Below are 13,204 nucleotides of genomic sequence, written 5' to 3' on the forward strand. Positions count from 1 at the left end.
CAACATTAATAATGGCCTTGTACAACATTAATAATGGCCTTGTACAACATTAATAATGGCCTTGTACAACATTAATAATGGCCTTGTACAACATTAATAATGGCCTTGTACAACATTAATAATGGCCTTGTACAACATTAATAATGGCCTTGTACAACATTAATAATGGCCTTGTACAACATTAATAATGGCCTTGTACAACATTAATAATGGCCTTGTACAACATTAATAATGACCTTGTACAACATTAAAAATGACCTTGAGCAACATTAATAATGACCTTGTACAACATTAATATGACCTTGTACAACATTAATAATGGCCTTGTACAACATTAATAATGGCCTTGTACAACATTAATAATGGCCTTGTACAACATTAATAATGGCCTTGTACAACATTAATAATGGCCTTGTACAACATTAATAATGGCCTTGTACAACATTAATAATGGCCTTGTACAACATTAATAATGGCCTTGTACAACATTAATAATGGCCTTGTACAACATTAATAATGGCCTTGTACAACATTAAAAATGACCTTGAGCAACATTAATAATGACCTTGTACAACATTAATAATGGCCTTGTACAACATTAATAATGGCCTTGTACAACATTAATAATGGCCTTGTACAACATTAATAATGGCCTTGTACAACATTAATAATGGCCTTGTACAACATTAATAATGGCCTTGTACAACATTAATAATGGCCTTGTACAACATTAATAATGGCCTTGTACAACATTAATAATGGCCTTGTACAACATTAATAATGGCCTTGTACAACATTAATAATGGCCTTGTACAACATTAATAATGGCCTTGTACAACATTAATAATGGCCTTGTACAACATTAATAATGGCCTTGTACAACATTAATAATGGCCTTGTACAACATTAATAATGGCCTTGTACAACATTAATAATGGCCTTGTACAACATTAATAATGGCCTTGTACAACATTAATAATGGCCTTGTACAACATTAATAATGGCCTTGTACAACATTAATAATGGCCTTGTACAACATTAATAATGGCCTTGTACAACATTAATAATGGCCTTGTACAACATTAATAATGGCCTTGTACAACATTAATAATGGCCTTGTACAACATTAATAATGGCCTTGTACAACATTAATAATGACCTTGTACAACATTAATAATGACCTTGTACAACATTATAATGACCTTGTGCAACATTAATAATGGCCTTGTACAACATTAATAATGACCTTGTACAACATTATAATGACCTTGTACAACATTAATAATGGCCTTGTACAACATTAATAATGGACCTTGTACAACATTAATAATGGCCTTGTACAACATTAATAATGGCCTTGTACAACATTAATAATGGCCTTGTACAACATTAATATGACCTTGTACAACATTAATAATGGCCTTGTACAACATTATAATGACCTTGTACAACATTAATAATGGCCTTGTACAACATTAATAATGACCTTGTACAACATTAATAATGGCCTTGTACAACATTAATAATGGCCTTGTACAACATTAATAATGGCCTTGTACAACATTAATAATGGCCTTGTACAACATTAATAATGGCCTTGTACAACATTAATAATGGCCTTGTACAACATTAATAATGGCCTTGTACAACATTAATAATGGCCTTGTACAACATTAATAATGGACCTTGTACAACATTAATAATGGACCTTGTACAACATTAATAATGACCTTGTACAACATTAATAATGGCCTTGTACAACATTAATAATGGCCTTGTACAACATTAATAATGGCCTTGTACAACATTAATAATGGCCTTGTACAACATTAATAATGGCCTTGTACAACATTAATAATGGCCTTGTACAACATTAATAATGGCCTTGTACAACATTAATAATGGCCTTGTACAACATTAATAATGGCCTTGTACAACATTAATAATGGCCTTGTACAACATTAATAATGGCCTTGTACAACATTAATAATGGCCTTGTACAACATTAATAATGGACCTTGTACAACATTAATAATGGCCTTGTACAACATTAATAATGGCCTTGTACAACATTAATAATGGCCTTGTACAACATTAATAATGGCCTTGTACAACATTAATAATGGCCTTGTACAACATTAATAATGGCCTTGTACAACATTAAAATGACTTGAGCAACATTAATAATGGCCTTGTACAACATTAATAATGGCCTTGTACAACATTAATAATGGCCTTGTACAACATTAATAATGGCCTTGTACAACATTATAATGACCTTGTGCAACATTAATAATGGCCTTGTACAACATTAATAATGGCCTTGTACAACATTAATAATGGCCTTGTACAACATTAATAATGGCCTTGTACAACATTAAAAATGACCTTGAGCAACATTAATAATGGCCTTGTACAACATTAATAATGGACCTTGTACAACATTAATAATGGCCTTGTACAACATTAATAATGGCCTTGTACAACATTAATAATGGCCTTGTACAACATTAATAATGGCCTTGTACAACATTAATAATGGCCTTGTACAACATTAATAATGGCCTTGTACAACATTAATAATGGCCTTGTACAACATTATAATGACCTTGTGCAACATTAATAATGGCCTTGTACAACATTAATAATGGCCTTGTACAACATTAATAATGGCCTTGTACAACATTAATAATGGCCTTGTACAACATTAATAATGGCCTTGTACAACATTAATAATGGCCTTGTACAACATTAATAATGGCCTTGTACAACATTAAAAATGACCTTGAGCAACATTAATAATGGCCTTGTACAACATTAATAATGGCCTTGTACAACATTAATAATGGCCTTGTACAACATTAATAATGGCCTTGTACAACATTAATAATGGCCTTGTACAACATTAATAATGACCTTGTACAACATTAATAATGGCCTTGTACAACATTAAAAATGACCTTGTACAACATTAATAATGGCCTTGTACAACATTAATAATGGACCTTGTACAACATTAATAATGGCCTTGTACAACATTAATAATGGCCTTGTACAACATTAATAATGGCCTTGTACAACATTAATAATGACCTTGTACAACATTATAATGACCTTGTGCAACATTAATAATGGCCTTGTACAACATTAATATGACCTTGTACAACATTAATAATGGCCTTGTACAACATTAATATGACCTTGTACAACATTAATAATGGCCTTGTACAACATTAATAATGGCCTTGTACAACATTAATAATGGCCTTGTACAACATTAATAATGGCCTTGTACAACATTAATAATGGCCTTGTACAACATTAATAATGGCCTTGTACAACATTAATAATGGCCTTGTACAACATTAATAATGGACCTTGTACAACATTAATAATGGCCTTGTACAACATTAATAATGGCCTTGTACAACATTATAATGACCTTGTACAACATTAATAATGGCCTTGTACAACATTAATAATGGCCTTGTACAACATTAATAATGGCCTTGTACAACATTAATAATGGCCTTGTACAACATTAATAATGGCCTTGTACAACATTAATAATGGCCTTGTACAACATTAATAATGGCCTTGTACAACATTAATAATGGCCTTGTACAACATTAATAATGGCCTTGTACAACATTAAAATGACTTGAGCAACATTAATAATGGCCTTGTACAACATTAATAATGGCCTTGTACAACATTAATAATGACCTTGTACAACATTAATAATGGCCTTGTACAACATTAATAATGGCCTTGTACAACATTAATAATGGCCTTGTACAACATTAATAATGGCCTTGTACAACATTAATAATGGCCTTGTACAACATTAATAATGGCCTTGTACAACATTAATAATGGCCTTGTACAACATTAATAATGGCCTTGTACAACATTAATAATGGCCTTGTACAACATTAATAATGGCCTTGTACAACATTAATAATGGCCTTGTACAACATTAATAATGGCCTTGTACAACATTAATAATGGCCTTGTACAACATTAATAATGGCCTTGTACAACATTAATAATGGCCTTGTACAACATTAATAATGGCCTTGTACAACATTAATAATGGCCTTGTACAACATTAATAATGGCCTTGTACAACATTAATAATGGCCTTGTACAACATTAATAATGGCCTTGTACAACATTAATAATGGCCTTGTACAACATTAATAATGGCCTTGTACAACATTAATAATGACCTTGTACAACATTAATAATGGACCTTGTACAACATTATAATGACCTTGTACAACATTAATAATGGCCTTGTACAACATTAATAATGGCCTTGTACAACATTAATAATGACCTTGTACAACATTAATAATGGCCTTGTACAACATTAATAATGGCCTTGTACAACATTAATAATGGCCTTGTACAACATTAATAATGGCCTTGTACAACATTAATAATGGCCTTGTACAACATTAATAATGGCCTTGTACAACATTAATAATGGCCTTGTACAACATTAATAATGGCCTTGTACAACATTAATAATGGCCTTGTACAACATTAATAATGGCCTTGTACAACATTAATAATGGCCTTGTACAACATTAATAATGGCCTTGTACAACATTAATAATGGCCTTGTACAACATTAATAATGGCCTTGTACAACATTAATAATGGCCTTGTACAACATTAATAATGGCCTTGTACAACATTAATAATGGCCTTGTACAACATTAATAATGGCCTTGTACAACATTAATAATGACCTTGTACAACATTAATAATGACCTTGTACAACATTAATAATGGACCTTGTACAACATTAATAATGGCCTTGTACAACATTAATAATGGCCTTGTACAACATTAATAATGACCTTGTACAACATTAAAAATGACCTTGAGCAACATTAATAATGGCCTTGTACAACATTAATAATGGCCTTGTACAACATTAATAATGGCCTTGTACAACATTAATAATGGCCTTGTACAACATTAATAATGGCCTTGTACAACATTAATAATGGCCTTGTACAACATTAATAATGGCCTTGTACAACATTAATAATGGCCTTGTACAACATTAATAATGGCCTTGTACAACATTAATAATGGCCTTGTACAACATTAATAATGGCCTTGTACAACATTAATAATGGCCTTGTACAACATTAATAATGGCCTTGTACAACATTAATAATGGCCTTGTACAACATTAATAATGGCCTTGTACAACATTAATAATGGCCTTGTACAACATTAATAATGGCCTTGTACAACATTAATAATGGCCTTGTACAACATTAATAATGACCTTGTACAACATTAAAAATGACCTTGAGCAACATTAATAATGGCCTTGTACAACATTAATAATGGCCTTGTACAACATTAATAATGGCCTTGTACAACATTAATAATGGCCTTGTACAACATTAATAATGGCCTTGTACAACATTAATAATGGCCTTGTACAACATTAATAATGGCCTTGTACAACATTAATAATGGCCTTGTACAACATTAATAATGGCCTTGTACAACATTAATAATGGCCTTGTACAACATTAATAATGGCCTTGTACAACATTAATAATGGCCTTGTACAACATTAATAATGGCCTTGTACAACATTAATAATGGCCTTGTACAACATTAATAATGGCCTTGTACAACATTAATAATGGCCTTGTACAACATTAATAATGGCCTTGTACAACATTAATAATGGCCTTGTACAACATTAATAATGACCTTGTACAACATTAATAATGGCCTTGTACAACATTAATAATGGCCTTGTACAACATTAATAATGGCCTTGTACAACATTAATAATGGCCTTGTACAACATTAATAATGGCCTTGTACAACATTAATAATGGCCTTGTACAACATTAATAATGGCCTTGTACAACATTAATAATGGCCTTGTACAACATTAATAATGGCCTTGTACAACATTAATAATGGCCTTGTACAACATTAATAATGGCCTTGTACAACATTAATAATGGCCTTGTACAACATTAATAATGGCCTTGTACAACATTAATAATGGCCTTGTACAACATTAATAATGGCCTTGTACAACATTAATAATGGCCTTGTACAACATTAATAATGGCCTTGTACAACATTAATAATGGCCTTGTACAACATTAATAATGGCCTTGTACAACATTAATAATGGCCTTGTACAACATTAATAATGGCCTTGTACAACATTAATAATGGCCTTGTACAACATTAATAATGGCCTTGTACAACATTAATAATGGACCTTGTACAACATTAATAATGACCTTGTACAACATTAATAATGGCCTTGTACAACATTAATAATGGCCTTGTACAACATTAATAATGGCCTTGTACAACATTAATAATGGCCTTGTACAACATTAATAATGGCCTTGTACAACATTAAAAATGACCTTGAGCAACATTAATAATGGCCTTGTACAACATTAATAATGGCCTTGTACAACATTAATAATGGCCTTGTACAACATTAATAATGGCCTTGTACAACATTAATAATGACCTTGTACAACATTAATAATGGCCTTGTACAACATTAATAATGGCCTTGTACAACATTAATAATGGCCTTGTACAACATTAATAATGGCCTTGTACAACATTAATAATGGCCTTGTACAACATTAATAATGACCTTGTACAACATTAATAATGGCCTTGTACAACATTAATAATGACCTTGTACAACATTATAATGACCTTGTGCAACATTAATAATGGCCTTGTACAACATTAATAATGGCCTTGTACAACATTAATAATGGCCTTGTACAACATTAATAATGGCCTTGTACAACATTAATAATGGCCTTGTACAACATTAATAATGGCCTTGTACAACATTAATAATGGCCTTGTACAACATTAATAATGGCCTTGTACAACATTAATAATGGCCTTGTACAACATTAATAATGGCCTTGTACAACATTAATAATGGCCTTGTACAACATTAATAATGGCCTTGTACAACATTAATAATGGCCTTGTACAACATTAATAATGGCCTTGTACAACATTAATAATGGCCTTGTACAACATTAATAATGACCTTGTACAACATTAATAATGGCCTTGTACAACATTAATAATGGCCTTGTACAACATTAATAATGGCCTTGTACAACATTAATAATGGCCTTGTACAACATTAATAATGGCCTTGTACAACATTAATAATGGCCTTGTACAACATTAATAATGGCCTTGTACAACATTAATAATGGCCTTGTACAACATTAATAATGGCCTTGTACAACATTAATAATGGCCTTGTACAACATTAATAATGGCCTTGTACAACATTAATAATGGCCTTGTACAACATTAATAATGGCCTTGTACAACATTAATAATGACCTTGTACAACATTAATAATGGCCTTGTACAACATTAATAATGGCCTTGTACAACATTAATAATGGCCTTGTACAACATTAATAATGGCCTTGTACAACATTAATAATGGCCTTGTACAACATTAATAATGACCTTGTACAACATTAATAATGACCTTGTACAACATTAATAATGGCCTTGTACAACATTAATAATGGCCTTGTACAACATTAATAATGACCTTGTACAACATTAATAATGGCCTTGTACAACATTATAATGACCTTGTGCAACATTAATAATGGCCTTGTACAACATTAATAATGGCCTTGTACAACATTAAAAATGACCTTGAGCAACATTAATAATGGCCTTGTACAACATTAATAATGACCTTGTACAACATTAATAATGACCTTGTACAACATTAATAATGGACCTTGTACAACATTAATAATGGCCTTGTACAACATTAATAATGGCCTTGTACAACATTAATAATGGCCTTGTACAACATTAATAATGGCCTTGTACAACATTAAAAATGACCTTGAGCAACATTAATAATGGCCTTGTACAACATTAATAATGGCCTTGTACAACATTAATAATGACCTTGTACAACATTAATAATGGCCTTGTACAACATTAATAATGACCTTGTACAACATTAATAATGGCCTTGTACAACATTAATAATGGCCTTGTACAACATTAATAATGGCCTTGTACAACATTAATAATGACCTTGTACAACATTAATAATGGCCTTGTACAACATTAATAATGGCCTTGTACAACATTAATAATGGCCTTGTACAACATTAATAATGGCCTTGTACAACATTAATAATGACCTTGTACAACATTAATAATGGCCTTGTACAACATTAATAATGGCCTTGTACAACATTAATAATGGCCTTGTACAACATTAATAATGGCCTTGTACAACATTAATAATGGCCTTGTACAACATTAATAATGGCCTTGTACAACATTAATAATGGCCTTGTACAACATTAATAATGGCCTTGTACAACATTAATAATGGCCTTGTACAACATTAATAATGGCCTTGTACAACATTAATAATGGCCTTGTACAACATTAATAATGGCCTTGTACAACATTAATAATGACCTTGTACAACATTAATAATGGCCTTGTACAACATTAATAATGGCCTTGTACAACATTAATAATGGCCTTGTACAACATTAATAATGACCTTGTACAACATTAATAATGGCCTTGTACAACATTAATAATGGCCTTGTACAACATTAATAATGACCTTGTACAACATTAATAATGGCCTTGTACAACATTAATAATGGCCTTGTACAACATTAATAATGGCCTTGTACAACATTAATAATGGCCTTGTACAACATTAATAATGGCCTTGTACAACATTAATAATGGCCTTGTACAACATTAATAATGGCCTTGTACAACATTAATAATGGCCTTGTACAACATTAATAATGGCCTTGTACAACATTAATAATGGCCTTGTACAACATTATAATGACCTTGTGCAACATTAATAATGGCCTTGTACAACATTAATAATGGCCTTGTACAACATTAATAATGGCCTTGTACAACATTATAATGACCTTGTGCAACATTAATAATGGCCTTGTACAACATTAATAATGGCCTTGTACAACATTAAAAATGACCTTGAGCAACATTAATAATGGCCTTGTACAACATTAATAATGACCTTGTACAACATTAATAATGGCCTTGTACAACATTAATAATGGCCTTGTACAACATTAATATGACCTTGTACAACATTAATAATGGCCTTGTACAACATTAATAATGGCCTTGTACAACATTAATAATGGCCTTGTACAACATTAATAATGGCCTTGTACAACATTATAATGACCTTGTGCAACATTAATAATGGCCTTGTACAACATTAATAATGGCCTTGTACAACATTAATAATGGCCTTGTACAACATTAATAATGACCTTGTACAACATTAATAATGGCCTTGTACAACATTAAAAATGACCTTGAGCAACATTAATAATGGCCTTGTACAACATTAATAATGGCCTTGTACAACATTAATAATGGCCTTGTACAACATTAATAATGGCCTTGTACAACATTAATAATGGCCTTGTACAACATTAATAATGGCCTTGTACAACATTAATAATGGCCTTGTACAACATTAATAATGGCCTTGTACAACATTAATAATGGCCTTGTACAACATTAAAAATGACCTTGAGCAACATTAATAATGACCTTGTATAACATTAAAAATGACCTTGTACAACATTAATAATGACCTTGTACAACTTAATAATGACCTTGTACAACATTAATAATGACTTGTACAACATTAATAATGGACCTTGTACAACATTAATAATGACCTTGTACAACTTAATAATGACCTTGTATAACATTAAAAATGACCTTGAGCAACATTAATATGACCTTGTACAACATTATAATGACCTTGTACAACATTATAATGACCTTGTACAACATTAATAATGACCTTGTACAACTTAATAATGACCTTGTACAACATTAATAATGACCTTGTACAACATTAATAATGACCTTGTACAACATTAATAATGACCTTGTATAACATTAAAAATGACCTTGAGCAACATTAATAATGACCTTGTACAACATTATAATGACCTTGTACAACTTAATAATGACCTTGTACAACATTAATAATGACCTTGTACAACATTATAATGACCTTGTACAACATTAATATGACCTTGTACAACTTAATAATGACCTTGTACAACTTAATAATGACCTTGTACAACATTAATAATGACCTTGTATAACATTAAAAATGACCTTGAGCAACATTAATATGACCTTGTACAACATTAATAATGACCTTGTACAACATTAAAAATGACCTTGAGCAACATTAATATGACCTTGTACAACATTAATAATGACCTTGTATAACATTAAAAATGACCTTGAGCAACATTAATAATGACTTGTACAACATTAATAATGGACCTTGTACAACATTATAATGACCTTGTACAACTTAATAATGACCTTGTACAACATTAATAATGACCTTGTACAACATTAATAATGACCTTGTACAACATTAATAATGGACCTTGTACAACATTAATAATGGCCTTGTACAACATTATAATGACCTTGTGCAACATTAATAATGACCTTGTACAACATTAATAATGGACCTTGTACAACATTAATATGACCTTGTACAACTTAATAATGACCTTGTACAACTTGCCCAGGCTGCACCACCCAGGCTGCACACCCAGGCCGTTACACCAAGGCCCCACACCCAGGCCCCACACCAGGCTGCACATCCAGGCCCCACACCCAGTCTGCACACCAGGCTGCACATCCAGGCCCCACACCCAGGTTGCACACCAGGCCCCACACCCAGTCTGCACACCCAGGCTGCACATCCAGGCCCCACGCCCAGGCTGCACATCCAGGCTGCACATCCAGGCTCCACACCCAGGCCCCACACCAGGCTGCACACCCAGGCTGCACACCCAGGCCCCACACCCAGGCTGACACCAGGCTGCACACCAGGCCCCACACCAGGCTGCACACCCAGGCTGCACACCCAGGTGCACACCCAGGCCCCACACCCAGGCTGCACACCCAGGTTGCACACCCAGGCTGCACACCCAGGCTGCATACCCAGGCCGCACACCCAGGCCCCACACCCGGTCTGCACACCCAGGCCCCACACCCAGGTTGCACACCCAGGCTGCACACCCAGGCCCCAAACCCAGGCCCCACACCCAGGCCGCACACCCAGGCTGCACACCCAGTCTGCACACCCAGGCTGCACATCCAGGCTCCACACCCAGGCCCCACACCCAGGCTGCACACCCAGGCTGCACACCCAGGCCCCACACCCAGGCTGCACACCCAGGCCGCACACCCAGGCCCCACACCCAGTCTGCACACCCAGGCTGCACACCCAAGCTGCACACCCAGGCTGCACACCCAGGCTGCACACCCAGGCCCCACACCCAGGCTGCACACCCAGGCTGCACACCCAGGCCCCACACCCAGGCTGCACACCCAGGCCGCACACCCAGGCCCCACACCCAGTCTGCACACCCAGGCTGCACACCCAGGCTGCACACCCAGGCCCCACACCCAGGTTGCACACCCAGGCTGCACACCCAGGCTGCATACCCAGGCCGCACACCCAGGCCCCACACCCGGTCTGCACACCCAGGCCCCACACCCAGGTTGCACACCCAGGCTGCACACCCAGGCTGCACACCCAGGCTGCATACCCAGGCCGCACACCCAGGCCCCACACCCGGTCTGCACACCCAGGCCCCACACCCAGGTTGCACACCCAGGCTGCACACCCAGGCTGCATACCCAAGCCGCACACCCAGGCCCCAAACCCAGGCCCCAAACCCAGGCCGCACACCCAGGCCGCAGACTGAGCATGTAGAGTTAACACAATGTTTGTAATGTTGATAGTTTATATACTCAAATTATATACATCATTTGACTGGTTCAAGTAATGACCAATTATCATCCTAACTAACCACATGTTCTTCGGGTTATTGTTCTTTTATTGAAGCAGATACATACAGCATTGTGAACCTAATACCATTCTTTTTATTATACAAAACAGTTGCCAAGAACTAGAGTTCTTCATAATGACATGAACATTTTGTTATTAATTTTTCATTGATGTTATACATTGGTTATTATGACTGTATCATTACTTGACAACATAACTGTCCTCCCAGTTCTTAATACCTTAGACACACATTCAAGTGTGTACCATCCACTACTCCATCGTCAACAATGTACTTAGCACTCGTGATCATCATCTGTGTCAGTGTTAAGTTAGGATCACAATGTTGTACTCAGCACTCGTGATCATCATCTGTGTCAGTGTTAAGTTAGGATCACAATGTTGTACTTAGCACTCGTGATCATCATCTGTGTCAGTGTTAAGTTAGGATCACAATGTTGTACTTAGCACTCGTGATCATCATCTGTGTCAGTGTTAAGTTAGGATCACAATGTTGTACTTAGCACTCGTGATCATCATCTGTGTCAGTGTTAAGTTAGGATCACAATGTTGTACTCAGCACTCGTGATCATCATCTGTGTCAGTGTTAAGTTAGGATCACAATGTTGTACTTAGCACTCGTGATCATCATCTGTGTCAGTGTTAAGTTAGGATCACAATGTTGTACTTAGCACTCGTGATCATCATCTGTGTCAGTGTTAAGTTAGGATCACAATGTTGTACTTAGCACTCGTGATCATCATCTGTGTCAGTGTTAAGTTAGGATCACAATGTTGTACTCAGCACTCGTGATCATCATCTGTGTCAGTGTTAAGTTAGGATCACAATGTTGTACTCAGCACTCGTGATCATCATCTGTGTCAGTGTTAAGTTAGGATCAGAACTGCACTCGTGATCATCATCTGAGTAATTACATATATTTTTCACTTATTCATGAAGTAAACATTAAACATCTTCAATCTAAACTTGAGCAATATTTACCTTCTGCAGTGATGGATATTTTGGCTTTGTTTATTTTGGGTCTATGTTTCTGGCATGTCAGTCATATCATGTCAGTCATATCATGTTGGTCATATCGTCAGTCATATGATGTCAGTCATATCATGTTTCTGACATAACATGTCAGTCATATCATGCTTCTAGCATATCATGTCAGTCATATCATGTTTCTGACATGTCATGTCAGTCATATCATGTTTCTGATATAACATGTCAGTCATATCATGTTTCTGACATGTC

Source organism: Panulirus ornatus, chromosome 13 (genome assembly GCF_036320965.1).
Source record: "Panulirus ornatus isolate Po-2019 chromosome 13, ASM3632096v1, whole genome shotgun sequence".
Lineage (NCBI taxonomy): Eukaryota > Metazoa > Arthropoda > Malacostraca > Decapoda > Palinuridae > Panulirus > Panulirus ornatus.